The 26,263-nt window shown below is 47.3% G+C and overlaps 1 protein-coding gene across 5 annotated transcripts in view; it reads left to right on the top strand.

Moving 5' to 3' along the window:
- Positions 1-26,263, top strand: part of SCAPER (S-phase cyclin A associated protein in the ER) — a 379,512-nt gene that overhangs the window by 191,013 nt on the left and 162,236 nt on the right. The window lies entirely within an intron of this gene.

Here is a 26,263-nt window from a genome sequence, read left to right as displayed (position 1 = left end):
CCTCAGTCCCTCATTAGCTCCTGTGGCTTCTCTTCTTTTAATCTGATTTTTCTCGTTTCACCTGTTTTCTTGTTTATCTTCTTTATTTTTATATCTCTTGTGTCTGAAGAACTTATAAACTCTGCAGGAATCCTATTCCTGGATGGTCATTCTACTCCTGGTGGAGTACAGCATCTTTGTTGGGAAGCCTGTGAAGTTTTATAAATTCTTCTAGAATGTTGACAGCGTTTTCAATGGCTCAGGTATTCATAGCAAGTATTTCCAAAAAAATACACCCCATGCACTTGACCAGTCCTCACTGAGGAGAAACAAATAAATCATTTTTAGTGTTTACTTGCTGCTCTGATAACTGGGAGATCACTGAGCAATGTTCGGTCGCCAAGTTGATGGCATTCGTTGTGAATTCTCACTTAACAGAGTGGGCTCCGTGAAGGCTGCCATCTTCCACTCTACACGATTACACTCTAACATATCTCGGAATGAAGCTTGATCGCACCCTCTCCTTCCGTAGTCATCTTGAGAAGATAGCTGCAAAAATAAAAACGAGAGCCAACATAATCCAGAAACTAGCATAGAATCATAGAATCATAGAATATCAGAGTTGGAAGGGACCTCAAGAGGTCATCTAGTCCAACCCCCTGCTCAAAGCAGGACCAATTCCCAGCTAAATCATCCCAGCCAGGGCTTTGTCAAGCCGGGCCTTAAAAACCTCCAAGGAAGGAGACTCCACCACCTCCCTAGGTAACGCATTCCAGTGTTTCACCACCCTCCTAGTGAAATAGTTTTTCCTGATATCCAACCTGGACCTCCCCCACTGCAACTTGAGACCATTGCTCCTTGTTCTGTCATCTGCCACCACTGAGAACAGCCGAGCTCCATCCTCTTTGGAACCCCCCTTCAGGTAGTTGAAGGCTGCTATCAAATCCCCCCTCATTCTTCTCTTCTGGAGACTAAACAATCCCAGTTCTCTCAGCCTCTCCTCATAAGTCATGTGCTCCAGACCCCTAATCATTTTTGTTGCCCTCCGCTGGACTCTTTCCAATTTTTCCACATCCTTCTTGTAGTGTGGGGACCAAAACTGGACACAGTATTCCAGATGAGGCCTCACCAATGTCGAATAAAGGGGAACGATCACGTTCCTCGATCTGCTGGCAATGCCCCTACTTATACAGCCCAAAATGCCGTTAGCCTTCTTGGCAACAAGAGCACACTGTTGACTCATATCCAGCTTCTCGTCCACTGTGACCCCTAGGTCCTTTTCAGCAGAACTGCTACCTAGCCATTCGGTCCCTAGTCTGTAGCAGTGCATGGGATTCTTCCGTCCTAAGTGCAGGACTCTGCACTTGTCCTTGTTGAACCTCATCAGGTTTTTTTCTGCCCAATCCTCTAATTTGTCTAGGTCCCTCTGTATCCGATCCCTACCCTCTAGTGTATCTACCACGCCTCCTAGTTTAGTGTCATCTGCAAACTTGCTGAGAGTGCAGTCCACACCATCCTCCAGATCATTAATAAAGATATTAAACAAAACCGGCCCCAGGACCGACCCTTGGGGCACTCCACTTGAAACCGGCTGCCAACTAGACATGGAGCCATTGATCACTACCCGTTGAGCCCGACGATCTAGCCAGCTTTCTATCCACCTTACAGTCCATTCATCCAGCCCATACTTCTTTAACTTGGTGGCAAGAATACTGTGGGAGACAGTATCAAAAGCTTTGCTAAAGTCAAGAAATAACACATCCACTGCTTTCCCCTCATCCACAGAGCCAGTTATCTCATCATAGAAGGCAATTAGGTTAGTCAGGCACGACTTCCCCTTCGTGAATCCATGCTGACTGTTCCTGATCACTTTCCTTTCCTCTAAATGTTTCATAATTGATTCCTTGAGGACCTGCTCCATAATTTTTCCAGGGACTGAGGTGAGGCTGACTGGCCTGTAGTTCCCCGGATCCTCCTTCTTCCCTTTTTTAAAGATGGGCACTACGTTAGCCTTTTTCCAGTCATCTGGGACCTCCCCCGATCGCCATGAGTTTTCAAAAATAATGGCTAATGGCTCTGCAATCTCACCCGCCAACTCCTTTAGCACCCTCGGATGCAGCGCATCCGGCCCCATGGACTTGTGCACGTCCAGTTTTTCTAAATAGTCCCGAACCACTTCTTTCTCCACAGAGGGTTGGCCACCTTCTCCCCATGCTGTACTGCCCAGTGCAGCAATCTGGGAGCTGACCTTGTGCGTGAAGACAGAGGCAAAAAAATCATTGAGTACATTAGCTTTTTCCACATCCTCGGTCACTAGGTTGCCTCCCTCATTCAGTAAGGGGCCCACACTTTCCTTGATTTTCTTCTTGTTGCTAACATACCTGAAGAAACCCTTCTTGTTACTCTTAACATCTCTTGCTAACTGCAACTCCAAGTGTGATTTGGCCTTCCTGATTTCACTCCTGCACGCCTGAGCAATATTTTTATACTCCTCCCTGGTCATTTGTCCAATCTTCCACTCCTTATAAGCCTCTTTTTTGCGTTTAAGATCAGCAAGGATTTCACTGTTTAGCCAAGCTGGTCGCCTGCCATATTTACTATTCTTTCTACACATCGGGATGGTTTGTTCCTGCAACCTCAATAAGGATTCTTTAAAATACAGCCAGCTCTCCTGGACCCCTTTGCCCTTCATGTTATTCTCCCAGAGGATCCTGCCCATCTGTTCCCTGAGGGAGTCAAAGTCTGCTTTTCTGAAGTCCAGGGTCCGTATTCTGCTGCTCTCCTTTCTTCCTTGTGTCAGGATCCTGAACTCGACCATCTCATGGTCACTGCCTCCCAGGTTCCCATCCACTTTTGCTTCCCCTACTAGTTCTTCCCTGTTTGTGAGCAGCAGGTCAAGAAAAGCTTTGCCCCTAGTTGGTTCCTCCAGCACTTGCACCAGGAAATTGTCCCCTACACTTTCCAAAAATTTCCTGGATTGCCTGTGCACCGCTGTATTGCTCTCCCAGCAGATATCAGGGTGATTAAAGTCTCCCATGAGAACCAGGGCCTGTGATCTAGCAACTTCTGCTAGTTGCCAGAAGAAAGCCTCGTCCACCTCGTCCCCCTGGTCTGGTGGTCTATAGCAGACTCCAACCACGACATCACCCTTGTTGCTCACACTTCTCAACTTTATCCAGAGACTCTCAGGTTTTTCTGCAGTATCATACCGGAGCTCTGAGCAGTCATACTCCTCTCTTACATACAACGCAACTCCCCCACCTTTTCTGCCCTGCCTGTCCTTCCTGAACAGTTTATATCCATCCATGACAGTACTCCAGTCATGTGAGTTATCCCACCAAGTCTCTGTTATTCCAATCACATCATAGTTCCCTGACTGTGCCAGGACTTCCAGTTCTCCCTGCTTGTTTCCCAGGCTTCTTGCATTTGTGTATAGGCACTTAAGATAACTCAACGATCGTCCCTCTTTCTCAGCATGAGACAGGAGTCCTCCCCTGTTGCGCTCTCCTGCTTGTGCTTCCTCCCAGGATCCCATTTCCCCACTTACCTCAGGGCTTTGGTCTCCTTCCCCCGGTGAACCTAGTTTAAAGCCCTCCTCACTAGGTTAGCCAGCCTGCTGGCGAAGATGCTCTTCCCTCTCTTCGTTAGGTGGAGCCCGTCTCTGCCTAGCACTCCTTCTTCTTGGAACACCATCCCATGGTCGAAGAATCCAAAGCCTTCTCTCCGACACCACCTGCGTAGCCATTCGTTGACTTCCACGATTCGACGGTCTCTACCCCGGCCTTTTCCTTGCACAGGGAGGATGGACGAGAACACCACTTGCGCCTCAAACTCCTTTATCCTTCTTCCCAGAGCCACGTAGTCTGCAGTGATCCGCTCAAGGTCATTCTTGGCAGTATCATTGGTGCCCACGTGGAGAAGCAGGAAGGGGTAGCGATCCGAGGGCTTGATGAGTCTCGGCAGTCTCTCCGTCACATCGTGTATCCTAGCTCCTGGCAAGCAGCAGACCTCTCGGTTTTCCCGGTCAGGACGGCAGATAGATGACTCAGTCCCCCTGAGGAGGGAGTCCCCGACCACCACCACCCTCCTCCTCCTCTTGGGAGTGGTGGTCGTGGAACCCCCATCCCTAGGACAGTGCATCTTTTGCCTTCCAATCGGTGGAGTCTCCTTCTGCTCCCTTCCCTCAGATGGGCCATCTAGTCCACTCTCCGCATTAGCACCTGTAGAGAGAACATGGAAACGATTCCTCACCTGTATCTCCATTGCTGGTGCATGGACGCTCCTCTTTCTTCTTCTGGAGGTCACATGCTGCCAAACCTCCTCACAATCCTTCTGTCCCTGCTGCGCCTGCTCTGAATCTTCAGAACATTGTGGCCGTAGAAGCATCTCCTGACGTCTGTCCAGGAAATCTTCATTTTCCCTTATGCAACGCAGAGTCGATACTTGTTTCTCCAGCCCTCGAACCTTCTCCTCCAATATGGAGACCAGCTTGCATTTTGTGCAGACAAAGTCGCTTCTGTCCTGCGGAAGAAAGACAAACATGGCACAACCTGTGCAGGTTACAACAGCTGATCGCTCACCTTCCATATCACCGTCCTCTTAGGAGCTTCCTCAACTGTTGCAGGAACTACTGGGAGAAACCTGCAGATGAAAGCCTCAGTGCGCTCTCCCTAGGCGAACTCCCAGGCAAACTCCCGCTGTTAGCCTCTGCTGTTCGCCGCTCAGCTGGTTTGCTGCTGACTGCCCTTATATACCAGTCAGGCCCACTCAAGGCCCAGCTGGAACAAAGCACTCCCAATTCACACTTTTCAAACAAACAAGCAAGCAATCAAGCACACGGTCAAACTGACCAACTGTCCCAGCAGCAGACACTCAGATACTCACCAACACAGCCCCCCTAATGCAGCACTTAGCGTACCTCCTCTCGGACAGCTCCCAGGCAAACTCCCGCTGTTAGCCTCTGCTGTTCCCCGCTCAGCTGGTTCGCTGCTGACTGCCCTTATATACCAGTCAGGCCCACTCAAGGCCCAGCTGGAACAAAGCACTCCCAATTCACACTTTTCAAACAAACAAGCAAGCAATCAAGCACACGGTCAAACTGACCAACTGTCCCAGCAGCAGACACTCAGATACTCACCAACACAGCCCCCCTAATGCAGCACTTAGCGTACCTCCTCTCGGACAGCTCCCAGGCAAACTCCCGCTGTTAGCCTCTGCTGTTCGCCGCTCAGCTGGTTCGCTGCTGACTGCCCTTATATACCAGTCAGGCCCACTCAAGGCCCAGCTGGAACAAAGCACTCCCAATTCACACTTTTCAAACAAACAAGCAAGCAATCAAGCACACGGTCAAACTGACCAACTGTCCCAGCAGCAGACACTCAGATACTCACCAACACAGCCCCCCTAATGCAGCACTTAGCGTACCTCCTCTCGGACAGCTCCCAGGCAAACTCCCGCTGTTAGCCTCTGCTGTTCGCCGCTCAGCTGGTTCGCTGCTGACTGCCCTTATATACCAGTCAGGCCCACTCAAGGCCCAGCTGGAACAAAGCACTCCCAATTCACACTTTTCAAACAAACAAACAAGCAAGCAATCAAGCACACGGTCAAACTGACCAACTGTCCCAGCAGCAGACACTCAGATACTCACCAACACAGCCCCCCTAATGCAGCACTTAGCGTACCTCCTCTCGGACAGCTCCCAGGCAAACTCCCGCTGTTAGCCTCTGCTGTTCGCCGCTCAGCTGGTTCGCTGCTGACTGCCCTTATATACCAGTCAGGCCCACTCAAGGCCCAGCTGGAACAAAGCACTCCCAATTCACACTTTTCAAACAAACAAGCAAGCAATCAAGCACACGGTCAAACTGACCAACTGTCCCAGCAGCAGACACTCAGATACTCACCAACACAGCCCCCCTAATGCAGCACTTAGCGTACCTCCTCTCGGACAGCTCCCAGGCAAACTCCCGCTGTTAGCCTCTGCTGTTCGCCGCTCAGCTGGTTCGCTGCTGACTGCCCTTATATACCAGTCAGGCCCACTCAAGGCCCAGCTGGAACAAAGCACTCCCAATTCACACTTTTCAAACAAACAAGCAAGCAATCAAGCACACGGTCAAACTGACCAACTGTCCCAGCAGCAGACACTCAGATACTCACCAACACAGCCCCCCTAATGCAGCACTTAGCGTACCTCCTCTCGGACAGCTCCCAGGCAAACTCCCGCTGTTAGCCTCTGCTGTTCGCCGCTCCTGGGTTGCATCAGTGTTGCCAACATCTGCAATAACACTTGTATGTTCAGTAGCTGAATATTGTGCACTGGTATGGAGCAGATGCAGCTACACACGTCTCGTGGCTACCCAGCTAAATACAGTGATGTGGTGCATCATGGGAACCCTTAAGTTGACTCCAACACCATGGCTACCTGTCCTGTCTAACATCGCTTCCCCGCCAATATCACGAACTGCTGCAACATTCCACAAAGCTCAGTGAATCCAGGAAAACAGATGTCTTCCTATTCACCAAGACCTTGACAACGCCACACCCCCTCCTTCCCCCACAACATCTTGGGTCCTGCAAGCCTTTCTGGGAACATTTGTTAAGTCTCATGCAATCAGGCTGTGATCAGAAGGAGGCTTGGAAAGCAAATTGGGCTACACAAGACTTAAAAAATAAGCACTTTGTGCCAGATCCCTTCCACGGTCATCTTGGTCAACACTGAACCGAATTCTAACCAACCATGGTAGATGCGGATATCTAATGCACAAATGGAAAATCAAGGACTCACTGGTGTGCAAGTGTGATTCCCCACGACAGACCATCGAACATATCACCACCTACTGCCCAATTTATAAATATGAAGGAGGCATTGCTGCAATAAATTCTGCTACTCCTGATGTAGCCTTTTGGCTCAATCAGCTTCAGGTGAAATTGTAGTTGGTGCTCTACACCAGCCATACAAAAGAAGAAGTGTTTACTAAATTAACAATTTTTAGCATATAATACCAGAAAAATTAGAAGATGTGGCTAGGTATTCTAGGTTTTCTGAATACTGATGAGTGGCTTATTCTATACACAGGTATTATGTAGACACAGAGCATATTGTTGATAGTTAACAATAAATAAATAGTAGATGTGGTAATTACTATATAATAAAATTATATTAAATCAGTTCTGTATTACAGCACTGACACTAGTGACAATAACCCTTAACTGCTCGGAAATTGATGAGATTTAGTCTCTCAGTTGGAAATTTAGGGGGCAGAAGACTAGTGTTCAGTCCAGTATATTTAACTATGTCATGATGTTCCAAACTAAAACAGGTGTTGCCAGAGTCCTATAATAAAAGTCTCTAGGGCTGAATCCTATTGTCTGGCCCTGTCCTGGTGCCAGACCAGTCTCCAGTGCAAGTTAGAGCACCCTGATAGTATTCTACTGTGGTTCCCCAGGCTATGCTCAAATTGCAACATTATGCATCTGCAGTACATAAAGTCGGATTGAATTCTAAAAAGTCTGTAGGATTACTTTGTTAGATTATCGTCTAAATAGATATCTGAAAAATGTAGGACTAGATGGTATCCTGAGATTCCTAACCGTGAATGGATTGACAAGAATGGATGGGTGGGTGAAAAGAGCTTATGCCCCCTCATGGAAGTTGAGCGTAATCATGGTTCTTGCACTCATGAGTGTAGGGATCATGTGAGTCTGGAATTGCAAGCCACCTCAAAGTGGGAAGGGAAGGCTTGAGAAGAAGGAGCAGCAGAGCCAACTTGTCACAAAGTGGGTGAGCATACACTACACCCTTTTAAGCAGGAAACAGTGGACATGTTCCCTTGTGTGCCAGGAAACTCTGTTCCTCTAGAACTTCCTGCCGATTTGTGTGATTTTTGCATCACTCTGATGCTGGGCAGAATACAGCCCACATTCTAAACGTGTACACAGACCTACAGAAAAATAGCAGTGTGAGACTTCTGTTTCTGAAAGATCTTCTGGAATCAAGGTAGTGCTCAAATCCAGTTTAGTCAGAAAGCCACCTTTCAGCACAGTAGCCTGAAAGCAGTTAACATTTCAAAAATAAAATATCTAACTATCCAGCATCAGGACTTAAGTATTTGCCAGTTGCTCTGAGATCAAGGCAATAGCAATAGGAACTCCAGTTTGAACATACTTTGTGAAAGAGGGAATAGAAGACTGCCTATGAGTCAACCAACAGCTCAGTTCAGAGCTTACATCATATATTGTGCCAGGAAATTAAGCAAGTCTTTAACAGAACTGAAGACAAATAATCTAGGAAAGGTAACTTTATATCCCTCAATAAAAGAGTGAATGAGAAGACAAGAAACTTCATGAGGCAAACACTAAAGCCTGGATCAGTGTGGTTTTCTAGTGTAAAAAGACATTTTTAACAAAGGAAAAAGTTAAAAGGAAAGATTATACTGCTATTAAGCTAAGCATAGGGCCCTGTGTTACCTAGTACAATCGTTGAAAAAACAAACTGGAAGAAAGGAACAGAGCAACAGTAGGTCTAGGGTGGAACATTATCATACTACTGAGAAATTTTAAAAAAGGTAGATTTTTATCCTTTCAGCCAGAACACAGAGTATTTTACTGGGAGCTAATATTAACCATGCTACTGTGCCTGGCGGACAAAAAGTGAATTCTTGCCAGTAATAAGAGTCTAGAATCTATCCAACGCAGGCTCTGAGAAAATCTGCTGAGGTAATGAGACATGGCATATCAAGGAGTGAAAGGGTAAAAAACTGGGAATGCTTATATTGAAAAGGAATGTGAGACAGATTCTTAGCCATCTTTAATGTCTGTAATAATATGTGATCTGAAAAAAATTCTCTCTTACAAAACAAACATCGATATTTTCTGTTTATTCTAAAAGAAGGTCTTAAATAATCTGACTAGGCTGGAATTATATTAATAAACCAAGAAACTTTTCCTAAAGATGAACAATAAATGTTTTTTTTTAAATCTCAAAGGCTATTTAAGACCTTGCATCATTAACAGACTACATGTGTAGACTTCAAAATTACAAATAAATCTACATTAGAGCAAAGAAGTTGAAAATAATTTCTTGTTATATGTATCTGCTAAGATCTTAGATCTGTGTTTTCCTTTCAACTGTTAGTGGTTTCATCAACTAAAGCAGTTGAAGGAATGCAGTTCCCTACCTTCTTTTAGGTGTTAATGATGTCAACAGATGTTGCAGAAGAAAGAGAGGACCCCAAATTTAGGGTCTTGACATGAAACGCTTTTTACCTGCCATCTTTATGATTAAACTACAGTAGTGTTGCAAGGACCACTAGTTTCCTGTTGCAGTTCACAGATTGTTTTAGTAGCTGCTGTTAGTTTACATTTCGCAGTTTTACACAATTTTTTGCATTGGCCAAGCACTGGATCAAATGTTTTCTAAACAGCACATTAAATAGTTGGATGACATTAATATTAGTCAGCAGTCTGGACCCATGCTGTTTTGGCAGGTATGAAATGTGCACTTCTGTGGGCTCCAGAGTACTGACTCTAAAGTGGTGGTTTTTTTGTTTTGTTTTGTTTTTTATGGGATTGTCAGAAGACTCAAAGCAATTCTTTGCTACAAGTAGAAGTTTAGAAGATGGCCAGTAGAGATTTCTAGCATATCTGATGAGCAGCTTTTGTCCCCTAAAGCTGAGGGAAACGGTCCCAGAATACTACCTATTCCTTAGGTGCTCTGCCCTGTCCACTAATTTGTGCAGCCAATGACACTTTTCCAAGCAAATGAACGCTATCATTGCAGCAGGGAGACTATTCCCAGTTGACTTGTTCACTTGTTAGCTTCACACAGCTGTTTGTTGATGGGTGCTCTTTTTGGTTATTTGTTGAAGGTGAACAGATTCCTGTGGCTCCTATAGTGTTAATTTTTAGGCTGTGGATCAGTTTAGATGTAATAATTTAGCATTTCATCCAGTAAACTTGCCTATTAAAGTTACATTTACATGGATACCTATTATCTTAGGGAGATAGGGTGGGTGAGGTAATATCTTTTATTGGACCAACCTTTGTTGGTGAGAGACAAGCTTTCAAGGTCTGTGTAGCTCAAAAGCTTGTCTCTCTCACCAACAGAAGTTTGGTCCAATAAAAGATATTTCTCGCCTTGTCTCTAATATACTAGGACCGACACAGCTACAACAACATGGCATCCATCCCATTCCCTTTGTAATATCTGTTAGAAGGCTGCACTAGCAGACAGATTTAAGGAAGGGGGAAGTAGGTTATCACAAAATAAGTTATACTTTGCACTTACTTAGCACCTTTTTTCCAAGGACCATAGAGTTTTCAGTATAAAATTAAGCATCAAAACACCATGTGAGATATCAAAGTGTTATGAACCCCATTACATAAATAGAGAAAGTGAGGCAAAGGAAAATGTTGAGACATGCTGCAATTGATGTAGTGAGTCAGTAGCTGGGACAGAAATCAAATCTTCCCAGTCTTGTGCTTTAACCATTGGATAACACTAGTTAACACTGCCTTTCTGCAGGTTTGTAAAATTGTCTCTAAACTCCTCTAAAAAAAAACAAAACAAAACTATCAGAAAAAGGCACATGCTGAACACTACAGAAATTTAAGCTGTTATTATCCTGAAAAGAGGATTAAATAGAGAGGGAAGACAGAATTAAAAAGAAAAACTCTAATAAGAGTCTGCTACAGAAGAAATGGGATATGTTGTCTGAGATAAATTCTTGCATAGCCAAAAATTAAACATTCTATATGTCAATGATTTTCAAAGTTTGGGTCGCGACCCAGTACTGGGTTGCAGAATCCAAGGCACTGGGTCGCCTTGCTTAGCACTGGCAGCTGGCCAGTAAAAACTAGTTGTAAAACTAGTAGTCCCTACCCGGAAGCAGCCAGCAGCAGGTCCAGCTCGTAGGCAGGGGTGCCACAGGGCTCCGTGTGCTGCCCGAGCACTTGCTCCACACTGGTGGTGGAGGGATGGTGCCTGCAGGCGAGAGCCATGCGGAGCCGCTTGCGTGCCTCCGCCTAGGATCCAGACCTGCTGGCCGCTTCTGGGGTGCAGTGCGGTCTGCGGTGCCAGATCAGGCGGGAAGCCTGCCTCTGCACCCGAGCTGCACCACTGACCAGGAACCGCCGGAGGTAAGCCCGTGCCCCAGCCCCATGCCCCAAATCCCCTGCCCCAACCCTGAGCCCCCCCAAGCCCGGAGCCCCTTCCTGCACCCCAACCCCCTCATCCCTGGCCCGACCCCAGAGCCTGTACCCCCAGCCCAGAGCCCTGACCCCTTCCTGCACCCCAGTCCCTGCCCCAGCCCTGAGCCTTCTCCCACACCATAAACTCCTCATCCTCAGCTCCATTGGGTTGCAGGTATCAACAATTTTCTTCAGCTGAATCACCAGAAAAAAAGTTTGAAAACCACTGCTCTATATTACAGTATAGTCTTGTTTGCCACCCAGTGCACCATCTGACTCACAGAAGAGAAAGATATTTAGGCCATTCTTGGTCTAATACATAAGTTACTATTTAGGCCAATTATAAGACATTAGACCAAAGTATTGGCAACATTCAGAGACAAACCTCCATTTTAAAGGAATTAGTGGAAAGAAGCAGATAATCCCACATGCTGGAAATATTTGTGTAGAATTTGTTATTTTCCAAACAGCTGTGCAAACTATAAAGGAGCCAAAAAAGAGTAAATAAATCTCCAGTTAATACACAATCCTTTAAGAGGATACAATATACACCCCCTTCTGACTGTGCCAGGGCAGGTACCACCAAAGCCTTTCCTATCCCTCTTCATAGTTCCTGCTGGGGCAATAGGAGGGAGCAAGATGTATGCTTCCCATTTGGATTCTGGCTAGTTCCTGAAAAAGAATGTGGTTCATTGCAACCTCCCGCTCCCTTGTAAATCTGTACATCAGTTGGACAGACACTAGACCTGTGTCTGTCCATATTAATTCTCCTTTAGGTGTGTGCAGTATACATCCAAGATTTTATTGAGTTAATCTGTAGAAATGGTGAAAATAACTTGACAAATCAGTATTCTTAAGGCCTTTCTCTAGAAATGAAGCTTAGCCTAAGAATGTTGATATAGATCTTTTTTCGTTTTCGTTTCCAGTATGTAAAATCTACTAAAAATTAGGGCTGTCGATTAATCGCAGTTAACTCACACAATTAACTCAAAAAAATAAATCGTGATTAATCGCAGTTTTAATTGCACTGTTAAACAATAGAATACCAATTGAAATTTATTAAATATTTTGGATGTTTTTCTACATTTTCATATATATTGTATTCTGTGTTGTAATTGAAATAAAAGTGTGTATTATTTTTTATTACAAATATTTGCACTGAAAAAATGCTAAAATATTATTTTTCAATTCACTGCATACAAGGTACTGTAGTGCAATCTCTTTGTTCTGAAAGTGCAACTTACAAATGTAGATTTTATTTTTGTTACATAACTGCACTCAAAAACAAAACAATGTAAAACTTCAGAGCCTACAAGTCCACACAGTCCTACTTCTTGTTCAGCCAATTGCTAAGACAAACAAGTTTGTTTACATTTACAGGAGATAATGCTGCCCTCTTCTTATTTACAGTGTCACCTGAAAGTCGGAACAGGTATTTGCATGGCATTTTGTAGCCGGCATTGCAAGGTATTTACATGCCAGATATGCTACACATTCGTGTGCCCCTTCATGCTTTGGCCCCATTCCAGAAGACATGCTTCCATGCTGATGACGCTCGTTAAAAAAGTAATGTGTTAATTAAATTTGTGACTCAACTCCTTGTGGGAGAATTCTATGTCCCCTGCTCTGTTTTACCAGCATTCTGCCATATATTTCATGTTATGGCAGTCTCACATGATAACCCATTACACGTTGTTCATTTTAAGAACACTTTCACTGCAGATTTCACAAAACGCAAAGAAAGGTACCAATGTGAGATTTCTAAAGATAGCTACAGCACTCGACCCAAGGTTAAAGAATCTGAAGTGCCTTCCAAAATCTGAGAAGGATGAGGTGTAGAGCATGTTTTCAGAAGTCTTAAAAGAGCAACACTCCGATGTGGAAACTATGGAACCCAAACCACCAAAAACAAAAATCAACCTGCTGGTGGCATCTGACTCAGATAATGAAAATGAACATGCATCGGTCCACACTGCTTCGGATTGTTATTGACAGAACCCATCATCAGCATGGATGCATGTCCCCTGGAATGGTGTTTGAAGCGTGAAGGAACATATGAATCTTTAGCACATCAGGCACATAAATATCTTTCAATGCCGGCTATAACAGTGCCATGAGAACACCTGTTCTCACTTTCAGGTGACATTGTGAACAAGAAGCATGATCTCCTCCAAATGTAAACAAGCTTGTTTGTCTGAGCAATTGGCTGAACAAAAAGTAAGACTGATTGGACTTGCAGGCTCTAAAATTTTACATTGTTTTATTTTTGAATGCAGTTTTTTCGTACATAAATCTACATTTTTAAGTTCAACTTTCATGATAAAGAGATTGTACTACAGTACTTGTATTAGGTTAATTGAAAAATACTATTTCTTTTTTTTATAGTACAAATATTTGTAATAAAAAATAAATATAAAGTGAGCACTGTACACTTTGTATTCTATTTTGTAATTGAAATTGGTATATTTGAAAATCTTGAAAACATCCAAAAATATTTAAATAAATGGTATTCTATTATTGTTTAACTGTGCGATTAATTGTGATTCATTTTTTTAATCACGCGATTAATTGCGATTCATTTTTTTAATTACTTGACAGCCCTACTAAAAATACTTAGCCCATAGCACAAAGAAACTCTTGTTATAAAATATTTTGGATTTTTTTTATTTATTACTTATTTATTACTATTATATAGCATAAAACCTTTTACATGAGTAGCCCTCATTTTGGCATTTGAATTGTAAAAATGTCAATATATTTTTATTTACTAAAATTATTATTTAGTTAGTATTTATATTTTGGTAGCACCTCCCAGTCAGCCACACCCATATGTGCTTTATGTATATTTCTTCTAAAATCTGGATTATTCATGTTTGTGGTTAATACTAAAATCTTATTTGGTGAGATGTAAATCATTGTAGATTAAAAAGACATATACTGTATTTGTGGCATCCCTTTTTGTGAAGCCCGGTGAATTTTGCCTAGGTGTTTGTAGTTTCTAGTATGAAAAAGTGGAGGAACACAGAACTCAGGACAGAAAGAATGTAAATATTGTCATGAAATAGATGGATAGATGAATTTGGAAAGGCTGCTATGTCCATATAAACACTGGAACAAACATTACAATTTCTCCTAATCTGTTGATACCAATGATAAATTCCGTATTCAAGCACAATCCACTGTATCAAACAAATTCCTTGGTTCTTCAAAACAATCCTAAGTAAAGAGAGCACCATCTTTCCTTTGCCCAAAAAATCAGTTTAAAGACTATCTGGAGTTGAGATAACTCATCCAGGATTTAGCGGTTGCAGAGAACATTTCTGCTTCTGTCCTCCCAACAAGACCACATACTGTACCATTTTCCTGTCAATGGATTAGCAGACAATAGAACATAAGTAAGGCTATGATTTAGTCACAGAGGTCACAGAATCTGAGATTTCCAGCGACCTCCGTGACTTCAGCCTGCAGTGGTTGGGAATTGCAGGGTCCCCCGCTGCCTCTGGCAGTCCCTGGAGCTCCAAGCCACTGTGAGCGGTGGGATACCACGCAGCTCCCAGGAGGCAGGGTACCCCCACGCTCCTGGCCACCGCCAGCGGAGGAACCCCCCAAGCTCGCTGGCGGCAGGGAACCCTGCACTCCTTGCCATGGTGGGGGAACCCCCAAGTTCCAGGCGGCTGAGGGCAGCGGGGGAACCCCACAACTCCCATCCCCCATAGGCAGCGAGGGATCCCCAGAGCTGCAGACAGCAGGAGTACCCCCTCAGCTGCTGCAGGCTGCTCCTAACCCCAGCGCAGCTGCCCCGCTTCAGGCGGTGTGAGGACCCGCAGATCCCCATTTTGTAAAGGATATTTTTAGTAAAAGTCATGGACAGGTCATGGCTTCCATGAATTTTTCTCTTTTGCCCATGATCTGTCTGTGGCTTTTACTAAAAATATCTGTGACAAATCTTAGCCTTAAACATAAGCAATTCAGGAGTAAATTATTAGCATGTGGGGCTGGAAATTTCACTCCTAGGGCTTGTCTATACTGCCCCACAGTTTGGACTACAGGGTGTGTGAATAGCAGTACGCACCAAAGTGCTGAGCTGTAATTCCACCATGTGGATGCAGCAGGCGCAAACTAAAAGCTTGCTAGTTTGCGTTAACATTGTCCTCTTCAAACAGGACTACGCCAGGGTGAACTAAAGTTTGTCTTCTAGTAAAAGATTCTGGAGTTATTTACAGTTGAAGTTAAAATCTGGCAGTTTCTTTCTTGAGGGGGGAATACATTACCAGCAGTGTTTCTTCCGTTGAGGTTGGAAATTGGACATAGTTTTTAGCTCGTATTACTGAAACATCACTCTAATTCTGGCATTCTTCCTTTAAGCTTAGTTCAGATGAATCACAGTTTTGATTTACCTCAGGGTTAAATACAGACCTCTTGTGTTCAGTGAATGTTCCTTATGCCTTTTTAAATACTATTGGCATTGGGCGGAATATATGCTAAATTCATAAAGACATTGACATACAAATAGGTGTATTCTATAGGTATGTTTAGGTACTTTGTAGTTCACTGTTTAAAATATTAGAATTACTCTCTGCAGTCCTCCAACCAATGAAGTGGCCACTTTTCTGTCACAAAGTCTAATGTTTTGCTCATAATTTTACGCTTGCTTTGCCTCTACCTTAATCTGATGGGACACCAGCCCAAATTCAAATACAAAGTGGCGGGGCAGAGAAACCATTTTTAATAGTCTTTTTCCTTTTATATTAATTTTTGTGTAGATGTAGTCCACTATTGAAAGTGTTAGTGATATGGGGTGTATTAAGAAAGAAGCACATCAAAACTGTGCAAAGAAAACACTCATACTGTATACTGTAGTTCTGAGTAGTCAATACAAAATCATATTTTATATTAGTACATTAATATTATTTTAATGATTAGTAAAATATATTTCAACATAAACCCTCATAATTATTAGATTAGATTGTGCAGCCTCCAGTGTGTCTCCATTCAGTCATGTAATTTGGAAGAAATATTTACTTAAGGGATTTAAGCACTTCCTTACTTAAACATGTACCTTACTGAATAAGAATGGGCTTTAATGTATGTTTAAATGCTGTCCTGAATTGGGGCCTATGGCTGAAATATAATTGAGGAGATCCAATATACAGTTTGTTGGGCCGAGGAAGAGAAGCAAGAGTTCCTCTTTGAGTGGTTGAACATGTGTATTCCACTCAGGAGTGTGTGGGTGCCCAGTACACCAGAGCCAGAGTGTTTTATGCAGCAGTACCCATTGGGTCCGTGAATGCATCCTGCACCTTCTCCTGGCCCCTCCTGAGGCTATACGAGAGTGGCACTGCCCTGACCCTGTCAGTTCCTTATCACCACCCAGAGCCTGAGTTGAAGCTTCCTGGGCAGTTTACCTCATGATTTTTTCTTTTTGTAGTCAGCAAGATTAGTTCTCTGCCTTCCCTGTAAATAGAAGTTAGTACCCCATAATTAGACTTCTTTTGTTATTTTATTTTGTTTTAGGGTTTTATTTTGTTTGTTAGTAGTTAGTCTTCAGTGCTAGACACTGGTGACATGCAGCACTCCCCGGACTTTTAGCAATGCCTGTCATGTGGGGTGTCTATCCCAAATAGTGACCCTCATGTGCTCTGCCTTCTCTGTCTTGGCGAGGGGCACATTAGGGAGAGGTGCAGTATTTGCCATTCTTTCAGAAAAAGAATACAGATTTCCAAAGATCTGTGCCTCAAGCAACACTTTATGAAGCAGGCCATGAGACACACCTCAGCCCCAGGACCCTCAACCAAACACCTATTGCCTACCTGCAGTCCACTAATGAGGCTGCAATGGTCTCTGACAGACCCCTAGACTCAGGCTATGTCTACACTAGCACTTTTGTCAGTATACTTATCTCGCTCCTGAGTGTGAAAAAACACCTCCCTGGGCGACATAAGTTACACCAACAGAAGTGCTGGTATGGACAGCGCTATGGGAGCAGGAGACCCAATCCTGCTGACATAGCTCCCACCTTTTGTTAGGGGTCATTTAATTATGTCGACAGGAGAGCTCTCTCCCATCAGCTTGGAGCAGCTATATGGGAGATCTTACTGCGGCACAGCTGCATCACTACAGCTGTACCGCTGTAAGCTCTCTAGTGTAGACATGGCCTCAGTCTCTTCTCTGAGGAAGAGGTGTTGGTCTTCTTATCCAGAGCTTCCCCAAAAGAGGACTCATAAAACAAACCAGAGCTGCTCACAGTTGTAGAATTTTTTGAGGAGGAAGCACAAATCACAGAGAAGGAGATCCACCAATTCCTATGCAAATCAGCCAGCTCATCCTCAGTCTGCTGTTTGGAAGCAGCACAGTTAACTTCTCCTTCAAAGAGAGCAATACAATCGTTGGCGATTTTTCTGTTATCTCCCCCCCATGCATGGGGACAGATATGCCACTTCCTCAGTGCTTGAGAGATCATAACCACAGACAAATGGATCCTAAGGTGGTTCTTCGAGTGATTGTTCACGTCCATTACACATTAGGTGTACGCGCGCCGCGTGAACGGATTCGGGAACTTTTTCCCTTAGCAGCTCCCGTCGGGCCGGCAGGGCCCCCTCCTTCCCGCCAGAGCGGCGCCCCGCTCCAGGGTATATATATCCCTGCCGACCCGACCCCTCCAGTTCCTTCTTACCGTCCGTGGCGGCGTTGGAACAACTCTGTCTCTCGTCTGAGAGTGTCCCTTAGCATAGTCATTAGTGTTATTTAGCAGTTATCAGTTAATTAGTAGTAGTGTTGAGCTTAGTAGTTAACAGCTCATTAGGTACTTAAAGTCCTGCTGTGGTTGCTTGGTCAACCCCGGCACCGGCCCTGGGCGGCGGGGCATGCCGCACGCCCAAGGCTTCAAGGCTTGTGCCACGTGCCGCAAGCCTATGCCATTGAGCGACCCCCACGACTCGTGTCTCCGCTGCCTGAGGGAAGCTCACCAGAAAGAGCGCTGCAAGATCTGCAAGGCCTTCAAGCCCAGAACTAAGAAAGAAAGAGACTTTCGCCTTAAGCAGCTGCTCATGGAGACGGCGTTACAGCCCTCCACTTCGACGGCACCATCTGCCTCCGTGCGGAGCGCCCCGGCATCGGTGCGGGAACCGGCGCCGGCGGGTCACCCAAAGCCCACGGCACCGTCCCAACGGGGGCATGTACGACGCCGGTCGTCTTCGCCGGCAAGATCGAAGGGCCAACCCAAGGCCCGAGGACGCTCCCCGCATAAGAGGGTGGCGCCGGCGAAGACCTCGAGTGCGCTTAAGGCCGGTACGGCCCCGGCACAGACCCCGGTAGTGGTTCCGGCGCCGAAAGGCCCGTCGAGCCCCGAGATGGGCGCGTCGAGAGAAGATGAAGGGCTGGAGGAGCTCGTGGAACAGCCCTCCACTCCGGACACATTTGAGGCAGCTAAGGACCTCATTGCATTGTCCGTTGAGGCCCCTACACGTACTGAGGACGCTCCGCCGAAGCTGCCACACAGAGGCAAGCCGGCGATGGTGCGCCCATCACGGTCGCCGTCTCGGCACCGTTCCGGGAACCGGTCCCGGTCGAGCTCCGCCTCAGTGGACTCCTGGTTGCCCTCGGCGCAGGAAGCACCGCAGCAGTCGGGCTTCAACAAGCGGTCGGCACCGACTCAGCAACCAAGCACGAGTCGGCACCGCGAGGTATCGGCGGTACGTTACCTGATGCCGACCAGCCATAGTCGTTCCCGGTCCCGCGATCACCGGTACCGATCCAGGTCCAGGTCGGCGAGACGTTGCTCCAGGTCCTGGTCGCGGAGGCGCTACTCACCAAACCCGGACCGGCACCATCCTACGGCTCCGCCGTGGCCTTCCAGGTCACCGTCCGTGGTCTCGGGGACTGACTCAGACCGGTACGGCGGGTATGCCCATAGGGCGCAGGCCAACAGGGACTACGAAGCCTATGGCCATTCCCAGCGGGGCCAACCGAGCCAATGGCCATTCTGGACACCCTGGGTCTACCACCAGCAAGGGCCTCCATCGAGGGCCTCGAGATCCGGGCCATCAGGGTACCGATCCCGCTCCCCGCGGCACCGCCCGCCATCGCATAAGGAGGCAACGGTCTCTAGATCACCGGAGCGGGAGGGAGCGGACTCGGCACCGAGCACGGTACCGTCCCAGTCCCACACTGTGGGTCAGGCCCCAGAGGAGCAACCGGTCGACGCCGGGTTGCAGGAAAATGAGGATGGGCAAAAGGCCCCGACCTCTTCCTCCTCGCCAGACGAGGCAGTAGCGGGCACGACGGTGTCCGGCCCTCCCCCGATTGACCATCGGGCGCACCAGGACCTGCTTCGTCGGGTAGCCCTCAATCTGGGCTTGCAAGCGGAGGAGACCGTAGAACAGGAGGACCCCATGGTCGATATCCTGAGCCCGGAGGGGCCCTCTAGAGTCGCTCTCCCGATTATACGGATGGTCCAGTCCAACTATAAGACGGTGTGGCAAACGCCGGCCTCCAGTGCACCGACTGCAAGAGGCGTGGAGAGGAAATACTTCGCCCCATCTAGAGGGTTTGACTTCCTCTTTTTACACCCGTCCCCTTGTTCGCTGGTGGTCTCGGTGGTCAATGAGAGAGAGCGTCATGGCCAGCAAGCTCCTGCGCCCAAGGGCAAGGAAGCTAAGCATTTAGACTTGTTCGGGAGGAAAGTCTATTCATCTGGGGGCCTTCAGCTGAGGATCGCTAATCAGCAGGCGATTCTAAACAGGCACAATTTTAACTCTTGGGCATCAGTCTCCAAGTTTAAGGACTCCCTACCGCCTGATGCACACCAGGAGTTCACGGCCCTGGTGGACGAGGGGATGGCGGTGGCCAAGACCTCATTGCAGGCCTCCCTCGACTCGGCCGATGCAGCGGCTAGAACAATCGCGTCGGGGGTAGTGATGAGGCGTTCGGCATGGTTACAGGCTTCAGGCCTTCCGACAGAGGTGCAGACCACACTGCAGGACCTCCCGTTTGAAGGGTCGGGCTTGTTTTCTGACCAAACGGACGCCAGGCTACATAGCCTTAAGGACTCGCGAGCAACCCTTAAGTCGTTGGGTATGCACACCCCGGTGACACAGCGCAAGCCCTTTAAACCTCAGCCACCACAGAGACAATACCACCCTCGTCCTCGGCACGAACCGTACCGCCGTCGTGGCAGGGATAACAGGCGGAGACGTAACAATACGCCTAACCAGGGCCAGGGTCACGGCCAGGGCAAGCCGCAGCCAGGGAACAAACCAGGCTTTTGAAGCTACGCCCGAGGACAGCGTACCACATTCTATACCGGATCCTCCTCCGAGTTTCAAGGACCGCCTGTCCCATTTCTACCGGGCATGGTTGCGCATAACATCGGACCGCTGGGTCCTGCGCACAGTGAAGGCGGGTTATACCCTCCAGTTTTCCTCGCCCCCTCCCTGCCATCCCCCTTCCCCATCCCTCTTCAGGGACCCCTCTCACGAGCAACTTCTCATGCAGGAGGTACAGACCCTTCTCGCTGCAGGAGCAGTGGAAGAGGTCCCACCAGACCTAAGGGGAAAAGGATTCTACTCCAGATACTTCCTGATCCCCAAGGCAAAAGGGGGCCTCCGTCCTATTTTGGACCTGCGCGACCTAAACAAGTTTCTGATCAAAGCGCGCTTCCGTATGGTCTCCCTTGGAACTATTATCCCATCCCTGGATCCGGGGGATTGGTACGCTGCCCTCAATATGAAAGATGCCTATTTTCACATCGCTATCAATCCGGCCCACAGGCAGTTCCTGCGCTTCGTTATCAACCAGCGCCATTTCCAATTTACGGTCCTGCCCTTCGGCCTGGCATCGGCACCACGAGTATTCACGAAATGCATGTCCGTGGTAGCAGCCTTCCTTCGAAAGAGAAGGATGCGTGTGTTTCCGTACTTGGACGACTGGCTTCTCGTGGGCAGGTCGGAGGCCGAGGTCCGATCTCACGTGACGCTGGCCTTGCAGACGTTCGACAGACTCGGCCTCTGGGTCAATGTGCCCAAGTCCACGTTAGTCCCCACACAGAGACTGGACTTCATAGGTGCGACCCTGGACTCGGTGACTGCACGGGCAAGCCTCCCAGAGTCACGGTTCCTGACAATTCAGAGGGCCGTAAGCTCAGTCCAAAAATTCCCCACGACAACGGCAAGGTGTTGCATGCAGCTCCTGGGGCATATGGCAGCTTGCACACATGTGGTCAGACATGTCCGCCTAAGGCTCCGGCCTTTGCAGTTGTGGTTTGCCCAAACGTACCGTCCCAACAGAGACCCATTGGATCGAGTGGTGACGATCCCAGATCAGGTGTTGGGCTCGCTCCGCTGGTGGCTCGATCAACAACAGGTCTGCGAAGGGATCCCCTTCGCTGCCCCACAGCCCACTCTGACGTTGGTAATAGATGCATCGGACCTGGGTTGGGGAGCGCATCTGGGGGAACTGCGGACCCAAGGGCTGTGGTCCAGAGAAGACAAACTGCTTCACATCAATCTAAAGGAGCTAAGAGCGGTTCGCTTCAACTGTCAGACCTTCCACGCCACCATAGAAGGTCACAGCGTGGCAGTCCTGACGGACAACACTACAGCCATGTTCTATATAAACAAGCAGGGCGGGTCCCGGTCTTCTCTCCTCTGTCGCGAGGCACTCCAATTATGGGACTTTTGTATAGCCCATGCGATCCACCTCATCGCGACGTATCTTCTGGGGATCCAAAACGGCTTAGCGGACCGCCTCAGCCGATCCTACCGAATGCACGAATGGACGTTGAGGCGAGACGTCCTGCATTCAATCTTCCGGAGGTGGGGCTTTCCCCAGGTGGATCTATTCGCCACCAAGGACAACAGTCAATGCCCTCAGTTCTGCTCATTCCAGAACCTCAGCCAGGGATCATTAGCAGATGCCTTCACGATCCCATGGGGAGGGAGCCTGAGATATGCCTTCCCTCCGTTCCCACTCATACACAGGGTTCTCCTCAAGACCCGCAGGGACAGGGCGACAATCATACTCATCGCCCCGGCCTGGCCACGCCAGCATTGATTCATGACCCTGCTGGAATTGTCCATAGCTGACCTAATCACCCTCCCCCTCCATCGCGACCTAGTCACACAAGACAAGGGTCGCCTACTCCACCCGAACCTGTCTTCGCTACATCTCACGGCGTGGTATCTCTCTGGCTGAACGATGCAGAACACAGGTGCTCTCACCAGGTTCAACAAATCCTCCTTAGTAGTAGAAAGCACTCTACAAGAGCGACCTACCTGGCAAAATGGAAAAGGTTCTCCCACTGGTGCGAGCCTCAACACATACAGCCTCTACAGGCCTCAGTTCCGTCGATCCTGGACTACTTACTGCACCTCAAGCATCAAGGGCTTGCGCCCGCCTCGATCAGAGTGCATTTAGCCGCCATTTCGGCTTTCCATCCGGGAGAGTTGGGAGTGTCAGTGTTCTCCAACCCCACAGTGGCCCGATCCCTCAAAGGGCTGGAGAGGGTGTTTCCCTACTCGCGCCCGCCTGTCCCGGCGTGGAGTCTGAACCTAGTCCTAACAAAGCTCATGGGACCCCCCTTTGAACCCCTAGCCACTTGCTCCCTCACGCACCTCTTGTGGAAGGTGGCGTTTCTCATGGCCATCACATCGGCCAGAAGGGTATCGGAATTGAGGGCCCTCACTTCGGAACCCCCTTATACAGTCTTTCATAAGGATAAGGTGCAACTGAGGCCGCACCCCAAATTCCTTCCAAAAGTGGTATCGCAGTTTCACATGGGGCAGGACATTTACCTACCGGTGTTCTTTCCTAAACCCCATACGGACCCTCACCACCGCAGCCTACATACCCTTGATGTTCGAAGGGCATTGGCATTCTACCTGGAACGGACCAGGTCGTTCCGCAGAACACCTCAGCTGTTCATTGCTATTGCGGAACGTATGAAAGGCTTGCCTATCTCGACACAGCGCTTGTCGGCTTGGATTGTGCATTGTATACGCACGTGTTATGAGCTTGCCGATGTTCCGGCCCCAGAGATCCGGGCCCACTCAACTAGGGCCCAAGCGTTCTCAACGGCCTTCTTGGCGCAGGTCCCTATCCAGGAGATCTGTAAGGCGGACACCTGGTCGTCCGTGCATACGTTCACAGCCCACTACGCGATCCATCATCAGACCAGAGAGGACGCGATGGTCGGACGGGCTGTGCTACATTCAGTTGTACCTTGACTCCTACCCACCTCCAATGGTAAGCTTGGGAATCACCTAATGTGTAATGGACGTGAACAATCACTCGAAGAAGAAAGAACGGTTACTTACCTTCTGTAACTGTTGTTCTTCGAGATGTGTTGTTCACGTCCATTACACTTCCCACCCTCCTTCCCCTCTGTCGGAGTCTCCGGCAAGAAGGAACCGGAGGGGTCGGGTCGGCAGGGATATATATACCCTGGAGTGGGGCGCCGCTCTGGCGGGAAGGAGGGGGCCCTGCCGGCCCGACGGGAGCCGCTAAGGGAAAAAGTTTCCGACGTCCGTGCACGCGGCGCACGTACACCTAATGTGTAATGGACGTGAACAACACATCTCGAAGAACAACAATTACAGAAGGTAAGTAACCGTTCTACTATGAGACTGGGATATTCTATCCAATTCCTCTCACTCCCCCCTTTCCCACTCATCTCCTCTATCCCTTTTTGGGGAACCATCTCAGGGAGTCAGTGCTCCTTCAGCAAGTTCAGACTGTGCTCACTCTAGGGGCCATAGAAGAATTTCCCTTTGGCACTGGGGAAAGGGGTTTTATCCATGACTCTTTCTGATCCCCGAGTCCAAGAGAGGGTCTGAATCCCATACTGATCCTCCAAAATCTCAACGAGTTCATCAGATATATAAAATTTTACATGGTTTCCCTAGCATCAATCCATCCTTCCCTACATCACAGTGCTTGTTTGCTACCCTTTCTCTCCAGAATGCCTATTTCCATGTGGCAGTGCTGCCAAGTCACAGGAAGTTTTGAGATCTGTAGCAGCGGGCCGACATTATCAATACACAGTACTTCGGTTTGGCCTGTTGTCAGTGCCGCATGTATTTACCTAGTGCCTAGTGGAGGTGGCGACCTTCTTGAAAAGAAAGGGAATTCACATCTTTACTTATCTGGATGATTGGTTGGTGTAAGGCAGATTGAAACATCAGGTACTTCTCCATGTTTAGTTCATCATCTGTCTCTTCGACTGTCTTGGACTCATTCTGAACAAGGGAAAATCCATGTTGGTCCCAATATAGAAAATTGAGTCCATCAGGGTCCTACTCAGTTCTAGGAATTCGATGGCTTGTCTCTCTCAGGACAAATTTCAGACCATTCACAAGTTGTGCATATTTCTCAAGTCACACCTTAACACTGCTGTCGGGTGTGCCTAAGGCTACTATATGTGGCCTCGTGTACTTACGTGACCCAACATGCCAGGCTGAACCTCCACATCCATCAAGATTCACTAAACAGACACCTTTAGACAAGTTGTTCTAGGTTCCTCCGGTGATCCTGTGTTCCCTGGATCAAAACAACATATCTCTCAGCCCCTTTCGTCCAGGACAGTCGTTACTAGAGCAAGAAGCAGATTTTTGTATCAAGAGTCCTTGAACTCTGGGCAGTTCACAAGGCTCTCACTTCAAGGGCTTGTCGATCCAGAAATTGGCCAACAATACAACCATGGTGTACTGCCTAAACAGATAGGGAGGGAGATGATCGATCAGCTTTGCCAAGATTGATGAATCTCTGTGACTTTGGCATCAAGGAAGACTACTCCCATTGCAGCTCACTTACCTGTCTCCCAGAAACAGATGGCCGATTACCCAGGAAGGGGATTCTCGTAGAATGATGAATGGCCCCTAAAGAACAGTATGCCAAGGACCGTCTTTCAAAACTGGGGTATTCCAGCAGTCAGCCTATTTGCAACAAAAGGCAACAAGAAATGCCATCAGTTCTGTCCTCGAGTAAGTCATAATCCAGACTCGATAACCAACACATTTCTGCTGAGATGAGGATCGTGTCTCATATATGCGTTTCCCCCATTCCACAAGTTCTCAGTTTAAAACAAGATCACACCAAGATAATTCTTATCATTGCCAGTGTGATTGAGACAGCTCTGGTTCTTGGCTCTTCATATTCTCTCGATTCAAACCAATGGTCTCTGCCTCCTCTTCCAAATCTGCTTTCCAAGCAACACCAATGAATGTGTCACCCAGATCTTAATAGTCTGCACCTCACAGCATGTTTGTTCAGTGGTTAGATCAAGTGGAGAAGCACTGCTCAGTGTCAGTTCAGGAGATACTTCTTAATATTAGATAACAATCCACTAGGTCCCTGTACAGGTCTGTCGCATCTTACGCGCATTTAACATGCGCGATTTCAGCTTTACGTGGTCGGCAAAAAAAGAGAAAAATAAAAATTTTAATACTGTACTTGTAGTGCGGGCAATTCTGCCTGCTATTCAACTCAATGTAATTTTGACTATACGCGGGTTTCACTTTATGCGCTAACCCCGGAATGGAACCCCTGCGTAAGATGAGACTCACCTGTGTTTGGCTAAATGGACACGTTTTTTGATCTGGTGTATTGTTCACAGAATTCACCCAGCAAAAGCTACGATTCAAGACATTTTTGAGTACCTGTTACACCTCAAATCCTCAGGTCTTTCTCTTGCCTCGCTGAGAGTCCACTTAGCTATCTATCTTCCATTCAAGAGAGATCTGTTTTTTTCCAGCTCCATAGTTTCTAGATTTTTTAAAGGAATTGTTTGCCTTTCTCCTTCTGTTAAAGATACAGTACCACTTTGGGACCTCAGCGCTGTATTAGTGGCTGTAATGGATCCTCCATTTGAGCCTTTGGTGACCTGTTCTTGGCTTCACTTGTCTCAAAAGGCATCCTTTCTCATCAGATAGGAGAATGGGGACACTTCTGTCTGTCCTAGTAGTACATCCTATATATTATTTTTCAAAGATAAATTAGCTTTGAGGCTGCATCCAAAATTGTAAACTAAAGTTCAAATTTCATTTTTATCAGGCAATCTACTTACCTGTTGTTTTTTTGTTTGTTTTTTTCAAAAATGGCACTCAAA

This window comes from Malaclemys terrapin, chromosome 10 (assembly GCF_027887155.1).
Source record: "Malaclemys terrapin pileata isolate rMalTer1 chromosome 10, rMalTer1.hap1, whole genome shotgun sequence".
Classification (NCBI taxonomy): Eukaryota; Metazoa; Chordata; order Testudines; family Emydidae; genus Malaclemys; species Malaclemys terrapin.
Note: the sequence above shows the minus strand (reverse complement) of the source record. Positions and strands in the feature narration are given on the sequence as shown.